This window comes from Ursus maritimus, unplaced genomic scaffold, assembly GCF_017311325.1.
Source record: "Ursus maritimus isolate PB19 unplaced genomic scaffold, ASM1731132v1 scaffold_26, whole genome shotgun sequence".
In the NCBI taxonomy this organism is placed as follows: Eukaryota; Metazoa; Chordata; class Mammalia; order Carnivora; family Ursidae; genus Ursus; species Ursus maritimus.
Window position 1 is genome coordinate 39,612,975 of NW_024425119.1, and position 16,780 is coordinate 39,629,754.

The following is a 16,780-nucleotide window of genomic DNA, read 5'->3' on the forward strand; positions in this document are numbered from 1 at the left end:
CCCAGGCGCCTCTAATAAAAATGTTTTGAATAAGAATGGAATGTAGAAGTGTGGAACCCCAAATGGCTACCATAGGGCTATGTATATGTTTGGTATTGGAAAGATATTAAATGATGAATGGATACAGCATCACTCATGTACTTTATCACTACCTTTGTATGGGAAGATTACATTTTGCATCATGTAAGGACTGGTTCCTTTTCACTTTGTTGAATTTTGAGATCAAAACCCAGGTTATCAATCTTTTTCTTTTCTTTTTTTTAAAGTTTATTTTTAGTCATCTGTACACCCAGTGTACGGCTCAAACTTATGACCTTGAGATCAAGAGTCACATGCTCTTCCAACTGAGCCAGCCAGGTACCCCCCAGGTTATCAGTCTTAATCCTTAACACCTCAAATGACTCTCTAGGGTCTCCATCCCCTAATTTCTTTCTTTCTTTTTTTTTTTTTTTTAAGATTTTATTTATTTATTTGACAGAGAGAGACAGCCAGCGAGAGAGGGAACACAAGCAGGGGGAGTGGGAGAGGAAGAAGCAGGCTCCTAGCGGAGAAGCCCGATGTGGGGCTCGATCCCAGAACGCCGGGATCACGCCCTGAGCCGAAGGCAGACGCTCAACGACTGCGCCACCCAGGCGCCCCTCCATCCCCTAATTTCTAACAATGAGAATAGCTTCAGAGAAAGCCTTCCCAGGGAAAAATTTAAAGGGCAGATAAATTACTTAGATTTTTAGAGTGTGGGATTTTATGTTTTTTTGGGTTTTTTGTTTTGTTTTGTTTTTGCCTTCCAAATGAATTCAGATGCCCTTGGGCCACTTTTCTTGCCTATACTATAAACATTTTACTCCTGCAGAAAATATTATAAAGTGATTTCATCTTGTGAAAAAGAATTACTTGTCATTTTGGCACAATCCAGGTTCAAGAATTAATTCTTGTGTTTACTGTCAGACAATACTCATTTCCACGTGATAGAAAAAACAAGGAATTAAAGAAAAAAACCAGCCTGTAAAAATACCAATCACATTATCTAACATAATTGCACATAGGTATTAAACTTGTTAACTCAGAAGGAATAGCAATTATGTTGGGTCAGTAGTAAAGAAGCTGTTTTTTACCTCTGGTGTTTTTGAAGGCAGGATAAGCTATTAAAAATGGATGAGAGGCTGGTGATTTTGAAGTACTCATTCAAGTTAAATTATCACTAATAAAAGTTTAAAACAATATAATTTGTGAGGGAAGAGAATCAATGTTTAGTTCTGTACAGTTTTTTTAAAAGATTTTATTTATTTTAGAGAGAGCACATGTGTGTGGGGGTGTGTGTGCATGCGTGTGTGCATGCGTGAGCCGGGGAAGGGCAGAGGGAGTGGGAGAGAGAGAATCCCAAGCAGACTGTGTTCTGAGCTCGGTGCCCAAAACCAAGAGTCAGATGTTTAACCAACCGAGCCACCCAGGCGCCCCTAGTTCTGTATAGTTTTTTGAATTATCTAAGGTTTTTCTTTTCTTTTCTTTTTTTAATTTTTAAATTTATTTATTTATTTATTTATTTATTTATTTATTTATTTATTTATTTAATTTATTTAAATAGGCTCCATGCCCAATGTGGGGCTTGAATTCACAACCCTGAGATCAAGAGCCTCATATTCTACTAACTGAGCTAGCCAGGTGCCCCTAAGAAAGATTTTTCTTTAAAATTAATGAAATTTATAACTCCCTGCGTATACTAGCTTCGATACCCCTAAAAACATAAACTGGGAGTTATAAAATATGTACCGCTGAAGCCTATTTCAGTTATGAAGAATGTTGGCATATATTCAATCAACCAATATACAATCATGTAGGGGAAGCAGGCAGATATTCTGCTTCTCCCTCTCTCTCTCTGTGTGTATATATATATCTATATGTACGTATATATATATATACGTACATATATACATGTGTATATATATTTATATATGTGTATATATATCTATGTGTATATATATCTATATATACATATGTATATATAGATACATATATATACAAAAATTATGCTGTGTTTGAATTTCCCATCTGGCAGAACTTAAGGTTCAGAATATTAAATAAGGTTTCTTTAAAAGTTAACTTTCTGGGGTGCCTGGGTGGCTCAGTTGTTAAGTGTCTGCCTTCTGCTCAGGTCATGATCCCAGGGTCCTGTGATCGAGCCTTGCATCGGGCTCCCTGCTCTGGCGGGAAGCCTGCTTCTTCCTCTCCCACTCCCCCTGCCTGTGTTCCCTCTCTTGCTGGCTGTCTCTATCTCTGTCAAGTAAATAAAAACTCTAAAAAAAAAAAAAATTGGAAGACTTAATATTATTAAGATGGCAGTATTCCCCAAGTTGATCAATAGATGCATTGTAATCCCTATCAAAATCCATAGCTGGCCTCCTCACAAAAATTAACAAACTGGTCCTAAAATTCATTTGAAAATTCAAGAAACCTAGAGTAGCCAAAACAGTCTTGAAAAAGAAGAACAGAGTTAGAGAACTTATGCTTCCTGATTTCAAAACTTTCTGAAAAGCTGCTGTAATCATGATGGTGCAGTGCTGGTGTAACAATAGGTATAATAGATTAACGGAATGGAATTGAGAGTCTAGAAATAAACTTTAACATTTATAGTCAATTTTTTTTGACAAGGGTGCCAAGACAAATCAATTAAGAAAGAATAGTCTTTTCAACATAGAGTGCTGGGACAACTGGATATTCATATGCAAAAGCATAAAGTTGGATCCTTTCCTTGCATAAACACAAAAATTAGCTCAAAATGGATTATAGACCTAATGTAATGGATAAAATGATGAAACTTACAAGAAAATGTGGAAGTAAATCTTACTAACCTTGGGTAAGGCAGAGCCTTAAATAGATATGACACCCAAGGTATAAGCAACAAAAGAAAAAAATAGACTTCATCAAAATTAAAAACATCTGTGCTTCAAAAGACACTATCAAGGAAGTGAAAATACAACCCACAGAATGGGAGAAAATATTTGCAAATCATAAATATTATAATATACCTGTATCTGGAATATATAAAGAACTATTACAACTCAATAATAAAAGACAATCTAATTTGAAAATGGGTGAGAAAATAGGCAAAGAATTTGAATATACAGTTCTCCAAAGAAGATATATAAATGACCAGTAAGCACATGGAAAGGTGCGCAAAATCATTAGCGACAGGGAAGCGCAAATCAAAACCCCAGTGAGATACTGCGTCACACCCATTAGCATGACTACAATCAAAAAGACCGATAATATCAAGTTTTAGAGAGGATTTGGAAAACTTGGAACCTCATACACTACTGATAGGAATGTAAATGGTGCGACCACTTTGGAAAACAGTTTGTCAGTTCCACAAAATATTAAGCCTGGAGCTACCCTATAATCCAGAAATTTCTCGTCTAGTTATATACCCAAGAGAAATGAAAACATAGCCACACAAAAACTTATACACAAATGTTCATAGCAGCTGAATGGGGAAAAATATTTTTTCTTCTACCCTTGTAGGCTTTCGGCTGGGGCTCTGTAACAAATTAACAAGAGAAAAAAAAAAAAGAAGTTTGTTAACATGTTATCTCATATATACATGGGAAAAACTTGGGGATAGTAACTCAAAGGTTTGGCTAAACTTGGGCTTATATAGCACCGTAGCAAGGAAATAATAAATCTTTAGAGAAGTGACAAGACAAAGGAAAAGAACTTTGAGTCTCTAGGGTCAGCAAATTGTAAATATAAGGGAGCCTCATGGAAGGTAATGGGGCTGGTCAGTAAGGTTTGTGATGCAGAGTCCTCTTGTGCTGTCTCTGGGCTGATAAAAGTCTAGGATTGTTAGTGATTAACTTCTGTACAAATTTATGTCTTGCTTTTAATCTTATTTAAGTCCTTCACCTTAGCCTGATTAGCCAGATTAAAAGGATCTATATTTAGATTCCTGAGTAGTAACTATTCTTACCCTTCAGGTTTCTTATAAGTACAGAGAAAAGCAATTTATAGCATAATGTAGAGCTAAACAAAGTGCCTGCATAAGTGATTTCTACCCAAGCATTAGAAGGGTGAGGAGGCCTGCTCTAGAAGCACACACCTCGAGCACTTTCTTTGTCTCATGGTGCCACTATTCCCTGTGTTGTGATCAGCAGGGACATTTGTTCATTCCATATTTACAAAATCCTCTGGTGTGGTGCCATATGTGATATGTGCTCTCTGTCAAGTGCATACTTAGATAATGTGCACGTGCATGCACACACAGTCTTGTGATTTTGATTGAAATTGCATTGAATCTATGGGTCAGTTTGAGAAAAGAGCTGACGTTTTTATGAAATGGCTCTTCCAATCCACAGACTAAGTATGATTCCATTTATTTAGGTATTCTTGTGTTTTTCAATTAAGTTTCATTAAAATATGTCCTGAACACTTTGGGTAATTTCATCCATATGCATTTTATTTATTTTATTTTATTTTTAAATAGGCTCCACATCCAGTGCAGAGCCCAACACGAGGCTCGAACTCACAACTGTAAGCTCAAGACCTGAGCTGAGATCAAGTTGGACACTCAACTGACTGAGCCACCCAGGTGCCCCTGTATGTTTTTTGATACTATTATGAATGATATCCTTTTTAAGTTAAAATTTCCATCATTTTTGGTATATAAAAATGCAGCAGCTGATTTTTGCATATTTTTGTATCCAGCAATCTATATTATTTTTTTAAAGTATTGCCTTTTTTCCCATCTGTTCTCTTGTCCTCTGGAACTGCTATTACTTGCATACTAGGTCTCCTGGATCTTATCTATAAGTCTTATATTTTCCATCATGATTTGTTCGTATTTCAGCTCTTTGCTTTGAGATAATTCTTCTACTCAACTTTCCAGTCACTAATTCAGATCTTGACAGTAAATATTCACTCCTTCAGTTCATCTGCAGTTTTTTTTTCCTGAGAAATCATAGTTTTCATTCCAGAAATTCTTTGTTTTTATCTGCCCTCCTGTGTCCTTAAATGTAAGCTCTTATTATTCATCAGGATTTACCTTCATATTTTTTTATTTTTATTTATTTATTTTTAATATTTTATTTATTTATTTGACAGAGAGAGATAATACAAGTAGGGGGAGCGGCAGGCAGAGGGCCTGAAGTGGGACTCAACCCAAGACCCTGGGATCATGACCTGAGCCAAAGGCAGACACCCAACCAACTGACCCACCCAGGTGCTCCCATATTTGCCCTTTTTATTGCTCTTAATTTCTTTCTCCACATCTGTAGTTCTATTTGGGATCCTTTTCCTTTTGGTAGAACTTTCTTTAGTGTTCCTTGAATGAAGTCTGCTGGTGGCAAGTTTTCTGTTTTTATTTGTCTGAAAATGTATGAATTTGTCTTCATTTCTGTAGAACCCTTTTTACTGAGTGCAGAATTCTAGTTTGGCAGTTGTTATCTTATAACACTTTGAACATGTCGTTCCATTATCTTTTGGCTTTCATCAATTTGTTGAGAAGCTAGCTATTAGCCTTATTGTTTTTTAGAAGATATGTCCCTCTACCAACCCCCTCCCCCACGACTCCTAAGATTTTATCTTTACGGGTGGCTCCGTCAGTTAAGTGGTTAAGCATCTGACTTTTTAACAAATTAAATTAATTAAAATTTATTTGTTTATTTATTTATTTATTATTAACATATAATGTATTATTTATTTTAAGGGTACAGGTCTGTGATTCATCAGTCTTTTTTTTTTTTAAAGAATCTTTTTTTTTTTTTTTTAAAGATTTTATTTATCTATTTGACAGAGAGAGAGACAGCCAGCAAGAGAGGGAACACAAGCAGGGGGAGTGGGAGAGGAAGAAGCAGGCTCCCAGCGGAGGAGCCTGACGTGGGGCTCGATCCCGGAACGCCGGGATCACGCCCTGAGCCGAAGGCAGACGCTTAAAGACTGTGCCACCCAGGCGCCCCTGTGGTTCATCAGTCTTACACAATACACAACACTCACCACAACACATATCCTCCCCAATGTCCATCACCCAGCCACCCCATCCCCCTACCTCCCTCCCCTCCAGCAACCCTCAGTTTGTTTCCTGAGATTAATATTCTCTTATGGTTTGTCTCCCTCTCTGGTTTTGGCTTATTTCATTTTTTCCTCTCTTCCCCTAGAATCCTCTGCCTTGTTTCTTAAATTCCACATATCATGAGATCATATGATAATTGTCTTTCTCTGATTGATTTGTTTCACTTAGCATAATACTCTCTAGTTCCATCCAGGTTGTTGCAAATGGCAAGATTTCAATTTTTTGATGGCTGCATAATATTCCATTGTATGTATATACCGCATCTTCTTTGCATGTTCATCTGTCGATGGACATCTGGGCTCTTTCCATAGTTAGGCTATTGTAGACATTTCTGCTATAAACGTTGGGGTGCAGATGCCCCTTTGGATCACTTTGTATCTTTGGGGTAAATACCCAGTAGTGCAATTGCTGGGTCACAGGGTAGCTCTATTTTCAACTTTTTGAGGAACCTCCATACTGTTTTCCAGAGTGGCTGCACAAGCTTGCATTCCCACCAGCAGTGTAGAAGGTTCCCCTTTCTCTGCGTCCTCGCCAACATCTGTTGTTTCCTGACTTGTGAATTTTAGCCATTCTGCTGGTGTGAGGTGGTATCTCATTGTGGTTTTGATTTGTATTTCCCTGAAAGCATCTGACTCTTGATCTGAGCATAGGTCTTGAGCTCATGGTCATGACTTCAAGCCCTGTGTTGGACTCCATGCCCAGCGTGGAGCCCACTTAAAGAAAGAAAGAAAGAAAGAAAGAAAGAAAGAAAGAAAGAAAGAAAGAAAGAAAGAAAGAGAAAGAAAGAGAGAAAGAAAGAAAGAAAGAGAAAGAAAGAGAGAAAGAGAGAGAGAGAGGGAGGGAGGGAGGGAGGGAGGGAGGGAGGGAGGGAGGAAGAGAAAGAAAGAAAGAAAGAAAAAGAAAGAAAGAAAGAAAGAAAGAAAGAAAGAAAGAAAGAAAGAAAAAGAAAGAAGAAAGAAAGAAAGAAAGAAAATGAGTGTAAGATTTTATTTTTATCTTTGGTTTTTAGCAACTTCACTACGACATGCCTAAAGTGTGCTTTTCTTTGTATTTGTTCTGCTTGACTTCACAGAATTTCTTATATTTGTGACTCTGCTACTTTTGGAAAAATTTTGGTGATTTTCTCTTCAAATATTGTTTCTATCCCATTGTCTCCCTCTTGTCTTCTGAATCTATAACTAGGTATGTATTAAAGATTTTTTTTTATACTGTCTCATGTGTATTTTATGTTCTTTTCTGTATTTTTTCTCTTTGAGCTTCAGTCTGGATAATTTCTTCTGACCTATCTTTTAGTTCACTAGTTACCTCTTTATATGTGTCCAGTGTGCTATTAAGCCCTATTGGCTTTATGTGATTATTTTTTGGTTCTAGAGTTTTCATTTTATATTTCACACAGTTTCCTTTGCTGAATTTCTCTATCTTGTCTAACTTCCTAAACCTATTCATTATGGTTATTTTATTTTTATTTTTTATTTTTTTTAAGTAATTCTTTACACTCAGTGTGGGACTTGAACTCATGACCCAGTGATCAAGAGTCACATACTCTGCTGCCTGAGCTAGCCAGGCACACCTCATTATGGTTATTTTAAAGTCCATGCCTGGTGATTCCAATACTTGACTCTTCTATGGATCTGTTTTATTCTTTGATATTGCTTCAGTTTTTGTCATTTTATCTCATCTATGGAAAACTGGTAATTTTTTGTTTAATACTGAAAGTGGTTTATGAAAAATTAAAGACATAATTCTAAGCCCTGGGTGGTGTTATCTTTCTCTAGCAAGAGTTTATTTTTGCTTCTGGCAGTCAGTTGAGGTAAGATTAGACCATCTTAATCAAACCAAGGATTGAGTTGATGAGAAGCTGAACTTTAGTATTTATAAGGGCTGGTCTCTTCTAAGGTATAGGCCTTTGGGGGTCCAAACTAAAAGTTTGGATGTTACCAGAGTTCCTTTATCTTGGTGGGTCCTGAACCTCAAGTTTTCCCCACCATGCTCTTTAAGACTACAGGTAGACCAGTTCTCAGCCTTTAGCTACAGCTTTCTGCTCAGCTTCTCCACCTATCATTACTACTTTTGAATCAGTAATGCCTTGAAGGGAAGAGAGGCATCAAATGTCAGGTTTACCTCTTTGCACTTCTTTCTGTCTGAGATTTTAGCTCCTCCGCTGCCTTGGTAGCTCTCTGATTCCTATGAATAGATTTTTAAATTTTATTTTATTTTTTTACTGTTTTTAAATTTATTTCAGTAATCTCTACACCCCGTGTGGGGCTTGAACTCACAACCCCGAGATCAAGAGTCGCATGCTATACTGACTGAGCCAGCCAGGTGTCCTAAAGATGATATTCTATTTACCTTTGAGATGCCTTGAGTTTTAAGGGCATCAAGTGAATTTTTCATTTAAAATTTGTCTTCGTACTGGTCTCATTTCTGCTACAGCCATTATTTTCTTTCTTCTTTTCCCATCACCTCCTCCATAATTCTGAGAGTCTTCCAGTTTTGCTTAGAAAAGATGTGTCTAAATTATCCCGTTAAATTGTGTCTACAGATGATAAAATGATGCTTACGCCCTCCCTTTAGCTCTAGAGAGTAAGGCAGTCGTGAAACTGATTGAAACTGCCTGAAAATATCCCAATACTCAATCTCAAGTGAATCTTTTTAGTTTTTACACAGTTCTAATAATAGCTTGATAGTGTATCTTTGTAACAGATAGATTTTCATGTGGCTAACGAGCCTACAACAATTTCCTATTCCCTAGAAATGGCTTATAGTACATTATCTTGCCCCTTCTAGTCAAGGCTGATCAACCCACAGGGGAATCCCTAACCCAGACTGGGCCAATGAGATCATTACTCCCAGGAATCTGACATTTGCCCCAATTAAAAACAGATATCGAATTTTTAGAGCTGAGTAATTATGATACACAGCCTCTAATATGGCCCCCGTTGTTCGCCTTCTTCTAGTATTCATGTCCTTATGTAATGCTTTCTCCTTGACTGTAGGCTGGATCTAGTGATTTTTCTAATAGACTATAGCACAAATAATAAGATGTCACTTCTGAGGTTTGGTTACAAAAAGATTGTGGCTTCTGTTTTGGGGGCTCTCTCTTGCTTTCTTTCTCACTTGCTCTGAGGGAATCTAGTTGCCATGTTGTGTACTGCCCTTTGAAGAGGCCATGTGTTAAGGAATTGCAGGTCTCCAACCAACAGGCAGCAAAGAACTAAGGCCCTCAGTTGAACAGCAAGGAACTGCGGCTCTCAAAATAGGTACTGAATTCTGTCAACAACCAGAAGAATGAGCAGGGAAGCGAATCCTTCCTCCGTTGGGCCTTCAGATTGACTGCAGCCTTGGCCAACAACTGAAACCTTGTGAGAGATCTTAAGCCAGGGGGACCCAGCTTAGCTGCACCCATATTTCTGACCCTCACTTCCTCTTTCCAAATGTTTGTTTCTCTAGTCTTTCCTATGTAGCATTCCAACTGATCAGTTTTCTTAGTTCTCACCTCATTTTCCTGTGTTTCATCATCAAGAGTTTCCCCATGAGTTCTGGCATTTAACTCATTTGGTTTGCTTTCCTGGAAATTGTCACTGGGCTGGGCGTTTTTGTGATATGCTGTAGCAAGGATTCCTATTAATGGCACCCAGAATCCTTGGTTTTGCCTCCTTCTCCAGGTCAGACCTTTGTATATCTTGACCTTCAACAACCTGGACACTTGAAAAGCTGCTGCTTCACGAAATATGGGAACATGTGAGTCAGTCTGCCTGCCTAGCAGACCTCTGCCTAGGTAGCTGATATATTTATTCTCTTTGAACTATTTCTGAGTACCTGGCCTGATCTCTTTAATCTCTTTCTTCCAGGTTTAGCTTCTCTTTGCCGTATTATCTTGTACCCTTTTGATCCATTTCATCTTTTACTGGACTAAAACTAATGGCCTGCAGTATTGTCATTTTCCTTCAAACTCTCTGCCTTACCCCACCCCATTCACCAGATGGAAGCAATGCTCTGTGTCTCGGTCATTTTTTATCTAGACTCTATGGGTGGGCTCTAACTCAGTTTCGTATCACACTCGCTTCCCATGATGGATGTGCTAGTTTTGACAGTAGTTGAATACATCCAGCTGGCTCATGTATGTAACTACATTTTTTACCATATTTTGTGGTGTAGAATTTGCGTCTGCTCTTGTTCATTTCTCTTTGTATAATTTTTGGTTGTACATTTTCACATGTTCATGTGTGTATTTTTCTGTGAAGCGTTTTGGTCTAGCCCTAAAATACTACCTAAACTTACTTCAGAGTAGAGGAGGGATTGTCCAGTGTGTTTTCTCATTTTTCACCTTAGGTTGTCAGTCCCTTTAGATTGCTAAGCATGTGACTTTTCCTTTAATTGCCAAATTCAGTACCTTTACTCTACTTACTCAGGTCAAAAGATTGTAATCTTGACCGCACTGCTATTAATATCTATCAAAAACATTGAAAAAAGGAATATTTATGAGGTATTTCCTAAATAATCTTCCGTGTTTATTTTCTCTAGTAGTTTTAATCATTTTAGAGAATCTGATGAAAGCTATATATATTTTCTCCAGATGTGCGTGTAAGCCTCATTTATCTGTTGCTGTTTATCATACCACCTCAAAACTTAGTGACTTAAAACAACTGTTGATTATTTCTCATGATTCCATGGGTCATGGACAGCTCCTCTGTTTCATGGGATGTCATCTGGCTTATTCCCATAGTTGCATTCAGCTGGGATCTTAGCTGGGGCTAGAATGCCTAGGATGTGGCATTCACATGTCTGGGGTCTATTTGGTGGCTCTTGGGTAAGGTGCCCTGGTTGTTTTCCACATGACCTCTCTGAATGAAAACAAGCTGCTTCTTAAGAGATTGACCTAGATCTGGCCCAGCTTCCTTCTGTCACATTCTATTAATCAAAGCAATCATAAGGCCAATGAAGATTTAAAGAGAGAGGAATAGACTTTATTTCTTGATAGGAAAAATACTATGTACTATAGGAATGAGAGAAATGGTTAGAAATTTGAAAATGCTCATGGTAGATTATCTTTGGTTTCATATTCAAAAGGCAATGAATCTAATTCACCATATTAATAGAATTAAAAACCGCCCATATGATCATCTCAATAGATGCATGCAGAAAAAGAATTTGGCAAAATCCGACATCCATTTATTTAAAAAAAAACCCAAACTTTCAGCAAACTATGAGTAGAAGGAAACTTCCTCAGTCCAATAAAGAACATCTATGAAAAACTGACAGCCAACATCATACTCAATGGTGAAATATTAAACGCTCCCTAAGACTGGAAACAAGACAAAGATAGGTGCTCTCATCACTTCTAGTCATCAAGAATGAACTCCTGATTTTTGATACTCTAAATTCTGTCTCTGAATTAAGCTAGATCATCAAAGATCTACTTGCCTGGACTGCACTGTATAAACTTCTGGTGGAATCACCTTTTTTTTTTTTTTTGGCTGGTATGTACTCTGGTGTGATGCCACAGTCTATATTAAAAAAATAATATAAGACTCAGCAGTATGCTAACATAACACTGCTGGTGGGAGTGAAAATTCTTATTATCAAATAGAATCTGGCAGCATATTAGAAGAATACTCACTGTGACTAGTTTTTTGGTACCAGAAATACAATGATGATCCAACATTAGGAAAGTTTTAAAATAATTCATCATAGGAGCACCTGGGTGACTCAGTTGGTTAAGCACCTGACTCTTGGTTTTGGCTCACTCATTATCTCAGGGTTGTGAGATTGAGCCCCCTTCAGGCTCCATGCTGAAGATTTTCTCTCTCCATCTCCCGTTGCTCCTCCCCCTCCTCTCTTAAAAAAAATAAATAAAATTAAGTAATTCATTATAATATGTTGAAGAAGAAAAATCATGTCACTCTCCAAATGTTACTGAAGATATTTAATAAAATTCAACATCCTTTCAGGGCACCTCGGTGGCTCAGTCAGGTTAAGTGACCAACTCTTGGTTTCAGCTCAGGTCATGATCTAGGGGTCATGGGATTGAGCCCTGTGTCAGGCTCCATGCTCAGTGGAGAGTCTGCTTGTCCTGCTCCCTTCCCCTCTGCTCCTCTCCCTACGCACTTTCTTTCTTTCTTTTTTTTTTCTAAGATTTTATTTATTTATTTGACAGAGACAGCCAGCGAGAGAGGGAGCACAAGCAGGGGGAGTGGGAGAGGAAGAAGCAGGCTCCTAGTGGAGGAGCCTGATGTGGGGCTCGATCCCAGAATGCTGGGATCACACCCTGAGCCGAAGGCAGACGCTTAACTAAGACTGCGCCACCCAGGTGCCCCTGCACTTTCTTTCTCAAATAAACAAACACACTAATAAATCTTAAAAGAATTCAGCATCCCTTCTGATAAAAATTCTTAACATATAAATAATATAGAAGTTCTGTATTTTTAAGGGATTTTATTTATTTGAGAGAGAGAGAGTGTGTGCATGAGCGAGAGAGCATGAGAGAGAGAGCACACAAGCAGGGGGGAGGGATAGAGGGAGAAGCAGGTTCCCCTCCGAACAGGCCTGATGCAGGACTTGATCTCAGGACCTTGGGGTCATGACCTGAGCCAAAGGCAGACGCTTAACTGACTGAACCACCCAGGTACCCCAGAAGTTCTGTATTGTTATGTATTTTTCCATATATTGATAAAAACTTACATATATTTTGTTTATAATTTCTCAAGGCCAAAAGCTACATTCCAATTAAAGATAGAAAAAAGGATAGGATAAACATCATAGCCACCATTATTATTTTTTATTTTTTAATATGAAGGAATTAATACATAGGGGAGAATTATAAAATTTATATGATACTCAAGAAAAATATTTACTTTTTGTCAATTTTTAATTTTTTATATTTTAATTATCTCAAGATTCTTAGAACCTCATAGATTAAGTAACAAGATAAAAATGTTTTAATATTAACAACCCAATTGAAAAGTGAGCAAATCTTGGGGCATCTGGGTGGCTCAGTCGTTAAGTGTCTGCCTTCGGCTCAGGGTGTGATCCCAGCATTCTGGGATCGAGCCCCGCATCAGGCTCCTCTGCTGGGAGCCTGCTTCTTCCGCACCCACTCTCCCTGCCTGTGTTCCCTCTCTCGCTGGCTGTCTCTCTCTCTCTCTGTCAAATAAATAAATAAAATCTTAAAAAAAAAGTGAGCAAATCTTAGACGTAGCGAACAGATTAGTGGTTGCCAGAGGTGGGAGGAGTGGGGTCATAGGTGGTCAAAATGGGTGAAGGTAGTCAAAAGGTATAAATTTCAAGTTCTAAATAACTCATGGCGATATAACATGCAGCATGGTAACTGTACTTAAGAATACTCTATTGAATATTTGAAAATTGCTAAGAGAGTAGGTCTTAAAAGTTCTCATCACAAGAAAAGATTTTTAAATATATATGGTGACAGATATTAACTAGACTTATTGTGGTGATCTCTCTGCAGTATGTATGAATATCAAATCATTATGTTGTACACCTGAAACTAATATAGTGCTATATGTCAATTATATGTCAATAAAAAATTATTACACTAAAAAAAGTAAACAAAGGACTTGAATAGACACTTCTCCAAAGAAGATATCCAAATGGCCAATTAGCACTTTAAAAGATACTGAACATGAGGCACCTGGGTGGCTTAGTCGGTTGAGCATTTATCTGACTCTTAATTTTGGCTTGGGTTATGGTCTTGGGGTCCTGGGATTGAGCCCTTTGTTGGGCTCTGCGCTCAGCACAGTCTGCTTGTCCCTCTCCCTCCTCCCATTTGCTCACTCTCTTTCTTTCTCTTTTTCTCTCAAATAAAAATAAATAAATAAATAATAAAAGATATTGGGGCACCTGGGTGGCTCAGTTGGTTAGGTATCTGCCTTCAGCTCAGGTCATGATCCCAGGGTCCTGGGATCGAGCCCCATTTCAAGCTCCCTGCTCAACGGGGAGTCTGCTTCTCCTCTCAGCTCATGCTCTCTCTCCATCTCTCAAATAAATAAAATAAAATAAATTTATTTAAAATTTATCTGTAGCACTGTACTTTATGTTAAAGGATTTTTTTTTTAAAGATTTTATTTATTCATTTGAGAGAGAGAGAGTGAGCAAGACAGAGAGAGAGAGAGCACGAGCTGGTGGGGAAGGGCAGAAAAAGAGGGAGAAGCAGACTCTCCGCTGAGCAGGGAGCCCCACTTGGGGCTCTAGCCCAGGACCCTGGGATCATGACCTGAGCTGAAGGCAGATGCTTAACTGAGCAATTCAGGCACCCCAATAGCAGTTTGTAATTGAGAAAATATAATACTAAAAAGTTTAAGATCTCATTCCTGAAGCTTTACAAACTGTTTAAAAATGCTGAGTCATCTTCAGTCAGCTTCTGTTTATGTTCTATTTGGTATCCATTTATTCATTTTTTTCCAGTTTATTTTTGTTCTGTGTTTAATTTTGGATGAGTTTTATTGTTTGTCTTAAATTCATGAATCTTTTCTTCTGTGGTGTCTAATTTACTGTTAAGCCCATTTTTTATCTCAGATATGTTTTTCACCTCTAGAATTTTTATTTGGATTTTTCCCCATATCTCTACTTAAAACTCATCCACTTTCTTGAATATATGTAATATAACTTTTGAGGTTCTTGTATACTAACACATTAATGAATCTGTAATTTATTCTAATAGAAATAATTTCAAAACTATAAATAATATTACTAATATGATTACTGAAAACAGCTTATTTTTTGGATTTCCTTTTTTAGGATCTCTCTGGATATATAATCAAATTACTCTTTGTTAAAGTCAGGTGAAATAATTCTGAATTAACTTTTTAGTTAAGGTACAACTTGATACTTGGTTAAATTGCTTTTAATTTTTAGAGATTTTTCCACCTTGGTTTAAATCTTTATTATAATTATGTAATGCAATTACATGTTTCTATAGTCAAATGATACAACAAATACGTTCAAAGTTTAGTTAGACCATGTTCCCTCCCCTGCAGGTAACCATATTTTTCAGCTTTTGGTTTATACTTTGTTTAGATTGTGGTGAAATATATATAACATAAAGTTTACCATTTTAATCCTTTCATTTATTTATTTACTATTTTTTTTAATAATTTATTTTTTTAAGTCATTTCTATACCCAGTGTGGGGCTTGAACTTACAACGCCAAGATCAGGAGTTGCATGCTTTATGGACTGAGCCAGCTGGGCACCCCATTTTAACCCTTTTAAAGTACAATTTAGTGGCATTAAATAGATTCTCATTGTTGTACAAAATCACAACTTTTCATCTCCAGAAAAAAATTTTTAAGTTTATCTTTTTTAGTTATCTCTGCACCCAACATGGGGCTCAAACTCATGCCCCGAGATGAAGAGTATTCTCTTGGTCTTCTAACTGAGCCAGTCAGGCACCCCTCAAGAACTTTTTCATCTCTGCACACTGAAACTCTGTATCTGTTAAACAATAACTTCCTATTTTATCCTTCCCCCTAGCTCCTGATAACCACTATTCTACTTTCTGTCTCTTTGAATTTGATTATTGTAGGTACTTCATGTAAATAAAATCAGACAATATTTGTCCTTTTGTGTCTGGCTTATTTCACTTAGCTTAATATTTTCAGAGTTTATCCATGTTGTCGTGTGTGTCAGAATTTCATTTCTTTTTAAGGTTGAATAATATATTGTATGTACATACTATATTTTGCTTATCCATTTATCTGTCAATGGATATTAGTGTTGCTTCTGACTTTTGGCTATTGTGAATAAAGCTGCGAGGACATAGGTACACAAATATCTGTCTGAGTCACTGCTTTCAGTTCTTTTGGGTATATACCCAGAAGTGGAATTCTGAGATCATATATCTATGGTTAATATTTTTGAGGAACTGCCATACTGCTTTCAGTTGTTTTTTAAATCACACAAAAAAATATGTGCTCACGGGTTTTAACATATTTTATATGGTTCAATCCACTGCAGTCACTATTATTTTCAATGCTCACATTTGTACCATCAGTGAGAACCCCTTCTACTTGACTTCTGTATCCTTTTTTTTTTTTTTTTGACTTCTGTGTCCTTTTGATATAAATTTGTCTTTGATTATCTTCCTTGCTTTCTGGAATGAGAAAATATTTGGGGCTGAACTTGCATATTTTCTGCTCCAGGCTTGAACATTTCTAAAACACTGATTCCTTTTAGTGGAAAATAATATTTAAAGACCACCATCTGAGTGGTAGGGGTACTCATTCCTACATTGGTCCTAGGCCTTTTCAGTGGACAAAATTATAGAATTTTTCATAATAGAAAAAATATAACAAATACATACTGTTATTTACAAGTAAAATTAGGATTGTAGGGCTTTTATTTTTTTTATTTTATACTTACCTCTTTTATCCTACACTTTACTCATTCAGCCAATAATCATTGTACATACATCTACCATATTCCTTATATTTTGCTAGGTGCTGAGAGTGTACACTAAAAACTTGTATTTGATCTAATTTCCACATTGTTTTTTATCTGTATAAGTGAAGCCTTTTACTTCCCCCCCCCCCCAAAATCTATTCTCATTGGCTTCTAAACTGCTGAGCAGTATTGGATTGGCTATAAAGCTAGTTGATCTTGGCTTATTTCTTATTTTTCATTATTTCCATTAACTTAAACTGGGATTCCAGTAACTGTAATAGTATTACACCCCATTGTTGGCAATGTCAAAGGAAAAACAGATTAA